The sequence below is a fragment of the Botryllus schlosseri genome, chromosome 4 (genome assembly GCF_051294905.1).
Source record: "Botryllus schlosseri isolate E-star chromosome 4, Bs_hap1, whole genome shotgun sequence".
Lineage (NCBI taxonomy): Eukaryota > Metazoa > Chordata > Ascidiacea > Stolidobranchia > Styelidae > Botryllus > Botryllus schlosseri.
In genome coordinates this window covers 28264837-28279254 of record NC_137239.1, presented here as the reverse complement: position 1 = coordinate 28279254, position 14418 = coordinate 28264837, and the positions used below count along the sequence as shown (strand labels likewise).

General features: G+C 40.4%; 2 pseudogenes; one reads left to right on the top strand and one right to left on the bottom strand.

The window, feature by feature from the left end:
• Window positions 1-38: 38 nt before the first annotated feature.
• LOC145437712 (glucosamine-6-phosphate deaminase 2 pseudogene) lies at window positions 39-1943 on the bottom strand (annotated as a pseudogene).
• A 9600-nt stretch (window positions 1944-11543) lies between these two features.
• Window positions 11544-13703, top strand: LOC145437710 (copine-3 pseudogene; annotated as a pseudogene).
• Window positions 13704-14418: the final 715 nt, after the last annotated feature.

Sequence of the window (14418 nt, the reverse complement as noted above, 5' to 3'; positions counted from 1 at the left end):
TGCCTGTCCACAGGAAATCGCGCGAAGAAATTCAAATATTACATACATATTAGAATTCAATTCACTTTTATTGCTAAAAATCTTATCATTTCAATACGCCACGAAACTGTGATACAATGAAAGATAGGATGGTGTCGAAACGACTTGAAGTAGTCTTCGAGATCATACACCCGCCTGACCTAGGCGATGTAAAAACAGAGGCATGCACACTTAATGAAAAGTAAAAGAATATAATATAAAGGGACAGGTGAGAAGAAAAGGTGGCATGTGTCAGAAGGCGAGATCTTTATGTCAGGTCGTGGCCCGGTAAACTAGAGGGCTAACTAGTATTCGCTCTTGCGTCGTCACGACCCAGAATTTTACGCTTCGCGACCCTTACTTTGAGAATCCCTGCAATACACTGACGTAGCCTGCTAGCGAGAAGCTTCTTTTACCATTACCTGTGTTTGATTACGTAAAATTCATCAGTGACGCCATATCAGTATGGAAATACTTTCGCCCGGCCCGGACCCTCGGATATCTTCAAAACAGATGTACGTAATTACGGTGAATGAGATAGCCTACAGCCTACTTCCTACAACTCCGCCAGGGCTCTATGGAAAGCATATGTAATACAGATACGCCGTATGATAGTGGTTCAAATTAGAATGTGGTCGTACTGAGATGACTGTCTTTAGTTCGCGCCTAAAAAGTGTTGCAAGTATTCAAGTATAAAAACACGGAGTATGCGACTAGGATCAGAGAATTTCGACATGCTCGACGACTGTCGGATAGCCGATAATCATTTCTAAATTATGAAGAGTTGTTGCAGCCTTTCACCCAGATCATCGTGCCAGTTGATATGATTTTGAATTTAGTTTCTGGCGACGGGATATCGACTTAACGCGTCATTGTTTTGCTAACGTTCGCATTGTCGACTGTGTCGGCACAAACTCGATTGTGGGTCGAGTTAATTATCAACTCGCGCATCGGTAAGAGAGTATTTTATTCAACGAGTTTGCTGTAAATGTTCATAAGACCTTTGAAATATTTCACGGTTTTCACTCTAAGTTCCAAGGTTGCGTCTTCGTCGCATACAAATGTAGTTTTTGCATGCTGCTGAAACGCAGACACGGTCCACATGTGATTTATACCCTCCTCTATAGCTTTGTGCAGCGCTAAAGCTTTTCGTGCGCCTGTTATCATTATCATCACTTCTCTGGCGGCCATGACAGTTCCGACACCGACAGTTAGTGCCTGGTGCGGTACCTTGTCGATATCTCCATCAAAAAACCTTGCATTTGCGAGTATGGTGTCTTGCGCTAAGGTTTTCACTCTTGTTTTAGACACTAAACTTGACCCGGGCTCGTTAAAAGCTACGTGGCCGTCTTCTCCGATTCCGCCGATGAATAAATCTATTCCACCCGCGTCATGAATCTTTTTCTCGTACGATTCACATTCAACAGTGAGATCCTCGGCATTTCCGTTCAACAAATTAGCATTTATTGGTTCGATATCGATGTGTTTGAATAGGTGATTCCACATGAATGAATGATAACTTTCCGGGTGATCTCTTGGAAGTCCGACGTATTCGTCCATGTTAAAGGTTTTAACGTATTTGAAGGACAGCTCCCCATTTTTGTGAAATTCAACAAGCTTCGCGTAAGTACCGGTCGGCGTACCACCAGTTGGTAATCCGAGAACAAAGTAGCGGTCCGGACCTGGGTTGAATTCGTTGATTTTATGTTTGACATACCTAGCGGCCCAATCGCTCGCTTTGTCGTAATCATCCAGTATCACTAAGCGCATTTTTCTGTGTTAGCTGGTCGATTTCTGTCTCATTTGATGTTACGTTAACTGGTCTAACTCAAGCAATTTGTCCCCGAAACGATCGCCTCAGTCCCATAACAATACTTCCGAGCTTTGATTCGATAGCAGTATCAGTATTTGAATGTTGATCTGCAACTTGTTGTTCGGATTATATAGTGACACCACGCGGAATATATTTCGCATTACCTATTTCAGCATACAAGCAAGTGTGCATTGTGCGCATTATCTGATTTGTCGACCTTACTCGTCAATGGAATAATCTGGGAGGGGACGGGCGATATGACATTACTGCCGATATCATACGAAATTTGAGGTTAATAATAAGAAACCTGAAGAGATTCGGTGTTCTAAACATTAGGGTTACCAGTCCTCCTTTAGGAGGATTTGTCCTCCTTTTTCGGGTTTTTGAAAATGTCCTCCGAGGACGCCTAAATGTCTTCCTTTTGGAGATTTTGTCCTCTTTTTTAGGAATTATGGTCAAATTTATAGCAAAATTCGACTGAGATGCCGTAAATCAGCACCGAAGTGACGTTCCAGCGGGTATTTCGGGAGCTGAGCGAAAGTTGACCTTTTTATTTATTTTTTTTAGTCAACCGACTACGAAGTGATAGAAATTTACCACCTTTTCAGGATTTGCCACAGGTATTCTGAGTTTGAAAATTTTTGAAAAATTGTCCTCCTTCCCGATTCCAAAATATGGTAACCCTACTAAACATAAAAGATATGCGGAAACTAGAAATCGCCAAGTTTAAGTATCAGTTCCACTGCAGTCATTGCCCAGAATATTTTAGTGACTTCTTTACCTCGGCATCAAAAGCGCACAAGTAGCCTGCGACACACGTTCGTCTTCGTCGTTATCATATGATCGACCGCAAAGATCATCGCTCTATCAAATATGCCGGACCTGACGTGTGGATATCCGACAGTCGACGAGCATGTCCACATTCAAGTCGAAATACAAACAATTTCTACTAAATCAATACTATCCACCCCAAGATTGCCGGACCACGACCTGACCAATCGATCTCTCCTCCCTTGCTTCTTTGTCCCTTGCTTCTTAATATTATCGTCTGTTACTTTTCATTTAGTGTGCATGCCTTCTCTTTACATAGCCTGGGCCAAGGCGTGTGTCTGATCTCAAAGACTACTACAAGTCGGTTCGACAACTTCCTATCTTTTCATTGTACCGCAATTTTTTGTGGTGTATTGAACTGATAAAATTGCTAATAAACCGAACCGAAGGAATCAATGAGTGTCCTTTATTTGAGGGGAAGGGTAATTCAATATTATCTCTGTCATACCCAGTGGCCGGATTCATCGAAAGCGTATACGCAAATAAAGACTGATTTTATTATTTTCGGTTTTTTCATATAATATAGCCCAAGTTACCTACATTGGGGAGTGATGAGCTGAGCAATCTTGTCACAATATTGGTGATAGTGACGATAGCCTGCACTACACGCTACAAAAATATAAGTATTATTTTGCTAACTTGCCTAAAAAATGCAGCACATCATCGTTTTCTCGAGGATATCTCAAGGAATTTGACATATTTTCTGTTGCAGTGCTCAGTAACCGAAGTAGGCTACTTCATTTTATGAGTAATCGCACTCAAGTGGGTTATTTCTACTTCGGCTACTTAGGCTACTTAAGTATAGTTATGTTTTAGAGTCAACCTATACTTTTTTTGAGCAAAACTTTTTCATAGTTTGGATTATGTAAAAGTAGAAAAAATATGGGTTGGCATTCATACATTTATTAACTCATTAGTGCATTTATATTTTTATCAATTCAAAAAACCGCAAGGCTTCGATAAAATGAAACGACAGCAAGAAGTCGAAAAGACATTAATTTTATGAGTGAAATTTTCATAACAACCGGGAGAAATACCCACCGTGTCGGAAACTGATAATTTCGAAAATTGCAACCCTTAGTAATGGCATTAGGCAGTTTGCGTTGTGTGCGAAGATGCATTTCAAAAGTGGTCCCTTCCGAGTAACTTTTAAACAGGCCAATCTGCGTGCCCCGTTTCACACACTTCCCTTTGTACTGCAAGTAGATGAGGGCACGACATTCACCGAGTGGAGGATTTAGCGTTTGGTCAATCCCCGCAATACGCCAGATAATCGTAATAATGGTGAGATTATATATTTCAAGCCAATGATATAAATATCATTGTTTTAAGCCGCGCAATCAAGACACACAAATGTAGAATGCGATGTAATGAAGATGAGCAGATAGGAGGAAGCCATGGAACGACCAGTTGCGGTAACTTTCTGGCATTTAACTCGCCGTAGTATCCGAAGTTTATCTTTATTCGGCCGCCTTTAACATCATTTTTAGACGCCCTGTCTTGTTCTTTTCTTTCGATTCTTCGCATTGTTCATCTGATCTTTTTTTGGGCATGTTTGTCGCCGTAATAACGACCAACACAAGGGAGACGGAGATATAGATAAACCGCTTGAACTCTACCTACGCTTCGAAATGTTCTACTGCTGGGAATCTTTCGTTTTTACGACGTCCTCCAATCTTTTCATTTTATCACAATGTCGTGGTGAAAATATTAATAAACGAATGAAACATGCCCCCTCATTTTGTCGCTTGCGTATTATATTTTCTGCATTACTTTTCATTCAGTGTGCAATGTGCATGCCTCTTATTCACTTCGCCTAGGCCAGGGGTCACCAACACGCGGCCCGCCAAGTCATATTCTGCGGCCCGCGACCTGATTTGAGATTTAGGAAGAAAGCTAAGAAAACCAATTTGAAATGATGAAATTAACTACAGTTTCAACATGTTGTTGTTGTTTCAAAATAAGCTATTCTCTTGTGCCCAACATCACTATTCGTCATTATAGCTAAAACGGCTGTGGTGATGGCAACAGCATTCCATCGAGGGAGAATCAGCTGATGTGAATGGGCAATTGGGCATATTGTCTTGACTTGCAATGGCCCAAACACTGCTAAGACCGATACGCGTAGACAACGGCTTAGGGCAGTGCTTCCCAAACTGGGGAGCGCGCGCCCCTTGTGGGGTCGCGAAAGCATCTGAAGGGGAAGCGGAGATGCGCTCAAATGAAAATTTTTTCGCTCTCCGCGCGATTTACCTCTATTTCATAGTTATTGCTATTTGTATAGTACGGAATTCAACTTATAGAATTATGTCATCAACAGCCATAACCTTCCATGCCATCAAGCTAGCCGTTGGGATTGCTGGCATTCTGGTTGCATTTTGTGATATGACGATTTTTCAGTATCATAAAGGGGTGTGTGTCTAAAAAAGTTTGAGGGCCACTGGCTTAGGGCTTCCCCACAAGATCAAGCTTTACGTGGCGATGGTCTTTCAGCTAGTAACGTATCCCACTAGTCCCAATATCGATTCCTTAGTCGCTGAAAAGCGTTTCCAGGTATCGTGCACAGCTCACAGTTCAAAATAAAATATAATTGGTGATAATGATTTTTTGTTGTGTAGGCCTATTCCTTTAATGAAATATTATTTCTTTTGTGGTCAAATATGCCCATCGCCTATGTTAGGTAGCTCACCGTTGGACTGACGTAGAGTTTTAGAACGTGGATTCCTATCTTACATCGATATCGAATTCATGCGACCCGCGGCCTCTACGAAATTTGAAAAGTGGCCCGCGACCCGTTTTGAGTTGGCGACCCCTGGCCTAGGCCCTAGGCTAAGATGGGTGTCTGATCTTGAACGCTACTCCAAGTTGTTTCGACACCTTCCTATCTTTTCATTGTATCGCAGTCTTGTGATGTTTTGAAACGATGAAAATATTAATTAACCTGATTGATTGATTGACTTGCGATCAGACATGGGGTGATTACTTCACGAATGTAATCGATTGCGATTACGATTACTTGTGAATCCCGCGATTACGATTACGATTACGATTACAGCCAAATCAGGAAGTAGTCGATTACGATTACGATTACTTTTCAAAAGTAATCATGATTACTCACGATTACATTTGTTTTACTTCTTAGAACTAATTTCAGAAGAGATTTTGGAAGACAATACAAATAAGGCTTGCAATGAAAAGATCTTATGAGATAACAACTTTCTTTATAAATCATAGTCATTTGCTTGTTACGTCATAATGCACCCATTGCCCACCTCTATGCAGGACTATTCGTCGCACCCAACGATTTGCATTCTTGCCAGGTCCGTAACTGCCACACCCCAAACTCCCCAATAGGACCAGGAGCAAGCTCTTAGGGGACTCAAAATTATTTCGTAAATCAACACATTTTCAAGAGAATTAATTCACTTGAAAATTTTTCTCGAGTTTCGGCATTTAATGTCCCTAAATACAAAGTGTGCTACCAAAGAATGACCTTGTCCAAAACGTCGGGTATGTGTTCATTGTCAGTAGCCGCGCTCTGTGGGCATGACGAATAGTCCGGTCCTTCCAATCTGAGCCCCAACAATGCAAATGCCACCCGGGGCACTCACAGAGGAATGAAGACATGGCAATTTGTGTGTGCGTCTCACGAAAGTTTTTCTTTTAGTCTGCTACGTTTGGGCGACTACAGTATCTTTTGATTATATAAAAGATGGGAGGTCACGAATAAACAACAAACAATAATGAAATTATAACAACATACCAGATGCTATAATTATGAATTACTTGCTCCCAGCTCTACCGGTAAATCTGAATGAATAGCAAGATAATGCAATCACTAATATTATTGACGAAATTCAGTCATCAACTTGAAAACTGACCACCCTATGGGGCGCCAATACCCCGGGTTGTAATGACTCGCGTCATGACTCGACTCGAGTCGCGATTTTTTGGTGACTAGACTTGACTCGAGTCGTTTTTTGTATTGACTCGACTTGTACTCGAGTAATTTTGTATGACTCGAGACTAGAACGGCCAAGACAGACATTCCATGTAACTTCGAAGAATAGTAAAGTTACCACATTATTTGTATTTCGTCTATCAGTCCCGATACTTGGAAATGGGGCCGTAAACTGTGAAAACTGATGAAAATTACTATATTATGAATACGAGCCATTCCATATCACTCGAACAGAGTTGAAAAAAGTGGGCTGAACCGGATTGATCAGAAAACTGATCTGTGAACATAACGACTTGGACTCGTACTCGAGTCAAAAAACATGACTCGGACTCGACCCCATACTAGCTGACTTGGACTCGGACTTGACTCGGGGGTGAATTGAAAATGAATCGACTTGACTCGAGTCAAAACTATAAAAGTGAGATTGACTTGTGACCCGGAACATTGTAACTTGGTTACAACCTTAACAATACCAACGTTTGGAGTGGGGGACGAATTGCTGTTTTGGTCCTGATTGTACCTACAACCCACGCTAACATGGTGTATAAGCGGATGACTATGGCGTCAGGTATAAATGTCGAGTGAAGAATTGTGAAATAACGATTGGCGCTCATTTCAAGTAGTCATATGAGAATAAGATAAAGTGAACTTAAAATTCTACCTTCCACTTATTACAGATACTGCAAGCTGCCGTTATGCCGTTACGAGAAACGGCAAAGAACGGCTCCGTTATGATGTATAAACGCAGCTGTTGATTTAAACCATCGTAATGTTTTATTTGACGAGTACAAAACTTCAAATCTTTGTCCGGTGTACGCACAATACATACGTATACTACATAGATAGGCCTACTGCTCGCCAAGCAGCAACGGTCAAACTGCGTTTAACTATAAGCATAACCAAACATCAATACATAAGTTACTATTTGAAACTGGGCAGAGTGGTGATTATTATCTTGCTGCGACGTTGTGGCGATTGGAGTGTATTGATAACCTGATATACAGTATGGCTTACACTGTTCTAACAATCACACAACAATGTACATCGAATATATATTTACTACGTGTGTATACTTCTTACGCAAGGACGAGCAAAACTAATACTTCTGACGTAATAATGAGCAGTGGCGTTTGAAAATCAACCGCTTGCGCTATCAATAACCTGGTATAATATCTCTTCCTTGTTCACGAATGTTCGGTTATGTCATATTCATTGTACAAATAAAAAGTAATCGTTCTTTCACAAAGTAATCGATTAGATATGTGAAGTAGTCGATTACGATTACGATTACTTTGGATTTTTTTCGAATGTAATCGATTGCGATTACGATTACTCGAAAATGCTGTAATCGTCGTAATCGATTACGATTACTAATCGCGATTACCCCGTGTCTGCTTGCGATAGCCTACCTGAGTGATGCCTGTGATACCTGAGTGAGTTCATCCACAGGGCATTCTTCATGGTACATTGTTTGTTGTTGCTGCTGCAGTTAGTTGTTATCGCGGCGGCAGTTTCATCTTGCGGCACGCGGAAGATACTGGCATGATGAATTTCCGGTATTTCTGTGCGGTTCCTTGTTGTAGGTTAGGCGCGATGCGAGCGTTTACATGAGCGTAGAGTAGAGTAGGACCTCCGCGTTAGATCGTATCGATCGATGCAGTATTCAAATAACCAGCACTGCCATTAAAATAAAAATATATAGCACTGCTGTAGCCTACTCCTGTTCCAGCAATTTGTCAATAACTTATTAGCCGTAACAGACTCTTATTAATGCTGAATTTACTGTGATTCAGCTTATAAATATTTTAGCTGTTCAGAGAACCACAAAATTTTAATATGTTCAGGGAGAAAAAGAACAGGTACTTGGACCAGGGTGAAGTTAGCCCTCAACGATTTGGCCCTCAAAGTAAAAATTACCAACTAACATACTCACGACAGCATGAATCCAATGGATCACCATTTTTAAAATATCGACCATGATCTGTAAATCTCAAACGCCAAACGTAGTATTTTCATAAAATCAAATCAAAGCATTGGCCTGCAACAAACCTAGAATGATAATATTTTAGGGGTTGATTATGGTGATTCAACTATTACTAAGACATAACCTAATATATTTCGCTTGACGAATCAAACCCGATCTGCACAGCCCTCTGGTTACTTATGCCACCATTATCATTTTTTTATAATTAACATGATCGCTCTACTGTGGAAAATAAAAACCGTCGAATCTTGAAATAAAAACGAATAAATCCAATACCTAGCACATTAATCACGTACCGAGTCTTGACTTCTGACAGGAGCCGATTAGGGTCCAGATCAGAGGATGAAGATTATCTGTTTAGACAAATTAACAGGATCGCTCTGCAGTGGAAAAACTAAAGAGCGTCGAATATTGGAATCACAACGAATAAAACTACTACCTAGCACATTAATCACACACCAAGTTTTGACTTCTGACAGGAACCGATTAGGGTCCAGATCCGAGGATGAAGATTCTCTCTGAAGACAAATTAACATGATCGCTCTACAGTGGAAAAAAGAAAGAGCGTCGAATATTGCAATCAGAACGAATAAAACTACTACCTAGCACATTAATCACACACCGACTCTTGACTTCTGACAGGAGCCGATTAGGGTCCAGATCCGAGGATGAAGATTCTCTGTTTAGATAAATTAACATGATCGCTCTACAGTAGTAAAAATATAGAGCCTCGAATATTGGAATCAAAACGAATAAATCTAATACCTAGCACATTAATCACACACCGAGTCTTGACTTCGGACAGGAGCCGATTAGGGTCCAGATCAGAGGATGAAGATTCTCTGTTTAGATAAATTAACATGATCGCTCTACAGTAGTAAAAATATAGAGCGTCGAATATTGGAATCAAAACGAATAAATCTAATACCTAGCACATTAATCACACACCGAGTCTTGACTTCGGACAGGAGCCGATTAGGGTCCAGATCAGAGGATGAAGATTCTCTGTTTGGACAAATTAACATGATCGCTCTGCAGTGGAAAAACTAAAGAGCGTCGAATATTGGAATCACAACGAATAAAACTACTACCTAGCACATTAATCACACACCAAGTCTTGACTTCTGACAGGAGCCGATTAGGGTCCAGATCCGAGGATGAAGATTCTCTCTGAAGACAAATTAACATGATCGCTCTACAGTGGAAAAAAGAAAGAGCGTCGAATATTGCAATCAGAACGAATAAAACTACTACCTAGCACATTAATCACACACCGACTCTTGACTTCTGACAGGAGCCGATTAGGGTCCAGATCCGAGGATGAAGATTCGCTGTTTAGATAAATTAACATGATCGCTCTGCAGTGGAAAAAATAAAGACCGTCGAATATTGGAATCAGAACGAATAGAACTACTACCTAGCACATTAATCACACACCGACTCTTGACTTCTGACAGGAGCCGATTAGGGTTCAGATCAGAGGATGAAGATTCTCTGTTTAGATAAATTAACATGATCGCTCTACAGTAGTAAAAATAAAGAGCGTCGAATATCGGAATCAAAACGAATAAATCTAATACCTAGCACATTAATCACACACCGAGTCTTGACTTCTGGCAGGAGCCGATTAGGGTCCAGATCAGAGGATGAAGATTCTCTGTTAAGACAAATTAACATGATAGATCTACAGCGTAAAAAATAAAGACACTATAGACCGTAAGCCGTGTGTCCGTTTGACAGCCTCAAAGCCAAAATTTCCCATGCTGTACCGGGACCGAATTTCCGAGGCTGCTAACTGTAGTTCTTCAGAATGATGTTCTGTATTCAATATAGCATGTGCAATCTATGAGATAACAATTGCGTATGTGTCCGAACTCGTTGACCTTTCCAGTTAGGCTTACGCAATCTCTCGAGTTACAGTCATTTCCATTTCTGCAGATAATTAGTCAGGTGTAGTGCGAACATGAACCGTGTCGAATCTTTGCTCTTTATTTTTACCACTGTAGAGCGATCATGTGAATTTGTCTAAACAGAGAATCTTCATCCTCTGATCTGGACCCTAATCGGCTCCTGTCAGAAGTCAAGACTCGGTGTGTGATTAATGTGCTAGGTATTAGATTTATTAGTTCTGATTCCAATATTCGACGCTCTTTATTTTTTCCACTGTAGAGCGATCATGTTAATTTGTCTTACCAGAGAATCTTCATCGGATCCTCGGATTTGCAGATCGGGTTTGATTCGTCAAGCGAAATATATTAGGTTATGACTTAGTAATAGTTGAATCACCATAGTCAGCCCTTAAAATATTATCGTTCTAGGTTTGTTGCCGGGCAATGCTTTGATTTGATTTCATGAAAATACTACTTGTGGCGTTTGAGATTTATAGATCATGGTCGATATTTGAAAAATGGTGATCCATTGGATTCATGCTGTCGTGAGTATGTTAGTTGGTAATTTTTACATTGAGGGCCAAATCGTTGAGGGCTAACTTCACCCTGGTAATAATTCATTGTGGCTTGTAGTGAATATAAGGGACATGTAGATAATATATGAGAATTGGTGCTCTTACGGCTGATCCCCAACATTTTTGTGGACCAATAGTTATTGTTGGCAAGAAAGACATACAGTCGACCCACTTGAGGCAATAATGCTATCGGAGAAGAACTTAACAAGCCCCGAATCATCAGTAATTCACGGCGGTGACTGATAAATGCCGGGCCTTACCCGATTATAGGCTTACCTCTATCTCATGAAAAATTCACGATTTTTTTACAGTGTCACAAAAATGCACGGATAACAAGTCAGTTGTGGAGATTATAGAATTTGAGTCGGTCATGCTGATTAGTGCGAAGTTTTTAGCCTGCTCTATTGCTCAGTGTCATTGTTTTGCAAGAAATTGTGTTCATCCAATTTATAACTACCGTATATTCTTATTGTTCATTCTACCAAAGGCATACAATCGATATCAGCTGCAAAGGCTCAAAATGTCATTACAGCCTCATCTTGAAATAGGCGTTACTGTTAAAGTATCCATAATTTGTCAGGTGATAAATGATATGAATGCAAAGCTTTTGTATGCGAGACCAAGCCCGACTTCTCTTATCGCCACTATTAACAGCGTAATTATATATTCGAGATCCACTGTATCTGAGAAATGAGAAAAATGATATCAGAAATATCATTTGACTTATGAAAACGGTAAATAATGAATAAACTTGCTATTTACCTATGCATCGAATAAGGTCATCAGACTGTGTGTGTAGACTGTGTACTGATTATGTATCGCAGAAGTCTTGAGTTACATTGATATTCTTTTGGATACTGTATTCAGTTGGGATTTGCTTTGACCTGTTGCCTAGGTGTAATCAAAATCACTAACTTAATGTTTGGAAAAAAATTTATTAACAGGCTACGGTATATATATATATTTTAAAAAGTTAATAATATTAGACAACTGAAGTGAATACTTTACATGCTTACAATGGCTACGTCTGTGCCTGTTACAAAAGTAGAACTCACAGTCAGTTGTCTGGACCTGATCAATAAGGATGTCACGTCAAAATCGGATCCGATATGTCAGCTAGAATGCTTCGACGAAACGAGGCAAACCTGGTACGAATTCGCACGGACAGAACAAGTGAAAAACAACCTCAACCCAGACTTCAGCCATAAAATAACGGTGGATTATTACTTTGAAACGGTGCAAAAGCTGAGATTTCGTATCTACGACATTGATAACGCGTCGGCAACGTTAGATGATGATGATTTTTTAGGCTCCATGGAATGCACTTTGGCTAACATTGTGTCGAGGAAGACTTATCAACAACGTTTAGTGTTGAAACATAAGCAGAAATCGAAAAGTTCAATAATTATCGTTGCTGACGAAATAAGCGACAACAGAGTGCTTGCACTTACTGTGAAAGCTACCAAGCTCGATAACAAGGATTTTTTGGGAAAATCAGATCCATATTTGGAATTCTGGCGTGAAAACGATGGAGGCGCTTGGAGCTTGGCTCATCGTACTGAAGTTATCAAGAACACGTTAAATCCCGTTTGGCGTCCATTTCATATTCCGTTCCACACACTATGCGGCGGTAATATGGACAGAAAAATCAAAGTGATATGCTACGATTGGGACAGTGATGGTGGACATGATTTAATTGGAGAGTTCTTCACGACTGTGTCTGAGATAGATAAGTCTAAAAAACCACACGATTTTCCGGTGATAAACCCGAAAAAGAAAGCAAAAAAATCATCGTATAAAAATTCAGGCACCGTCACCATTGTAGGATCAAAAATCGACAAGCATTACTCATTTTTGGATTACATCATGGGCGGATTACAAATCAATTTTACAGTCGGAATAGATTTCACCGGATCAAACGGCGACCCAAATTCCCCAAATTCACTGCATTTTATAAACCCAAATGTACAAAACGAATATGCTCAAGCACTTTTTGCGGTTGGAAACGTAGTTCAAGATTACGATACCGATAATCTTTACCCGGCGTTTGGATTTGGGGCAAAAATACCACCAAGTGAAACCGTCTCTCATGAATTTGCATTGAATTTCAACCCGCAAAATCCATACTGTGCGGGAATAGCTGGGATTTTGCAAGCTTATCATAACGCAGTTCGTCGTGTCAAACTATGGGGACCTACTAATATCTCACCCATCATCAACCACGTAGCGCGGTTTGCAAGAGATGCTGAAAGTCAACAAACGACTCCGCAGAATTACTTCATTCTATTGTTGATCACTGATGGTGTTATTACTGACATGGATGAAACGCGATCAGCAATTGTACGTGCTTCAGAGCTGCCTATGTCAATAATTATAGTCGGTGTGGGGCAAGCTGATTTTTCAGCCATGGAAATGCTAGATGGTGACGACGGAGTTCTGAAAAGTCCATACGGCCACCCTGCCGTGCGGGATATTGTACAATTTGTTCCGTTTCACACCCTTAAAAAAGCAGGACCCGCTGGCCTCGCTAAAGCTGTTTTGGCAGAAGTACCGTCTCAAGTCACCAAGTATTTTCAGATGAAAGGGATGGCTGCGGGACCTGGACTACAGCAAAAAGCTCCACAGTAATTGAATATGTCGATATGTGTATGTGTATTGAATTCAATGCTCTTTTTAACAATTTCATCTGTGTCTGTCGACCATGATAAATCTAATCGTCCAAATTGATGCTCCCCCACCACCAAATCCTGTTATATATATATTTTCATATATTTACTACTTAACATGTTAACACATTTCGTTATTTTGTATTCCAGGCTGCTGTCAATTCAATATTTAGTGGTATCCAATCTCTCCTATCCCAATATTACTTGCGTGGGTTACTTAATTAATCAGGGTTGTAATGACTCGATTTGTACTCTAGATATTGCGCCTGACCATACCAAGTCATCACTCCAGACATTCTATATGACTGGATCCAAGTCTCGGGTATCAGGGCCAATAATTTGAAAAACTTGTCTTTATCTGTTTGAATAAACATGTTAGGAGTGAGGAAATGAGTATATTAAGAATGCGAGGCCTTCGATGTTACACATGACTTTTGTAGAAGTGATTTGAAACTGGTTTGAACTTGATAATGAACCTTGAACACTCTGAGGCGGTGGTGAATTGAAAATGACTCGACTTGACACGAGTCAAAACTATGTGAGTAGGAATGGCTTGTGACTCGGAACCACTGCTCCGTCTAAGCTGCGCAGAAGGAAGTCGAAGTGATGACCTTTTTTGTCCATTTTGGTGATGACCAAAATTGTCCAACGCCATATGTTGCTTGGCAACTTGGATGTAAT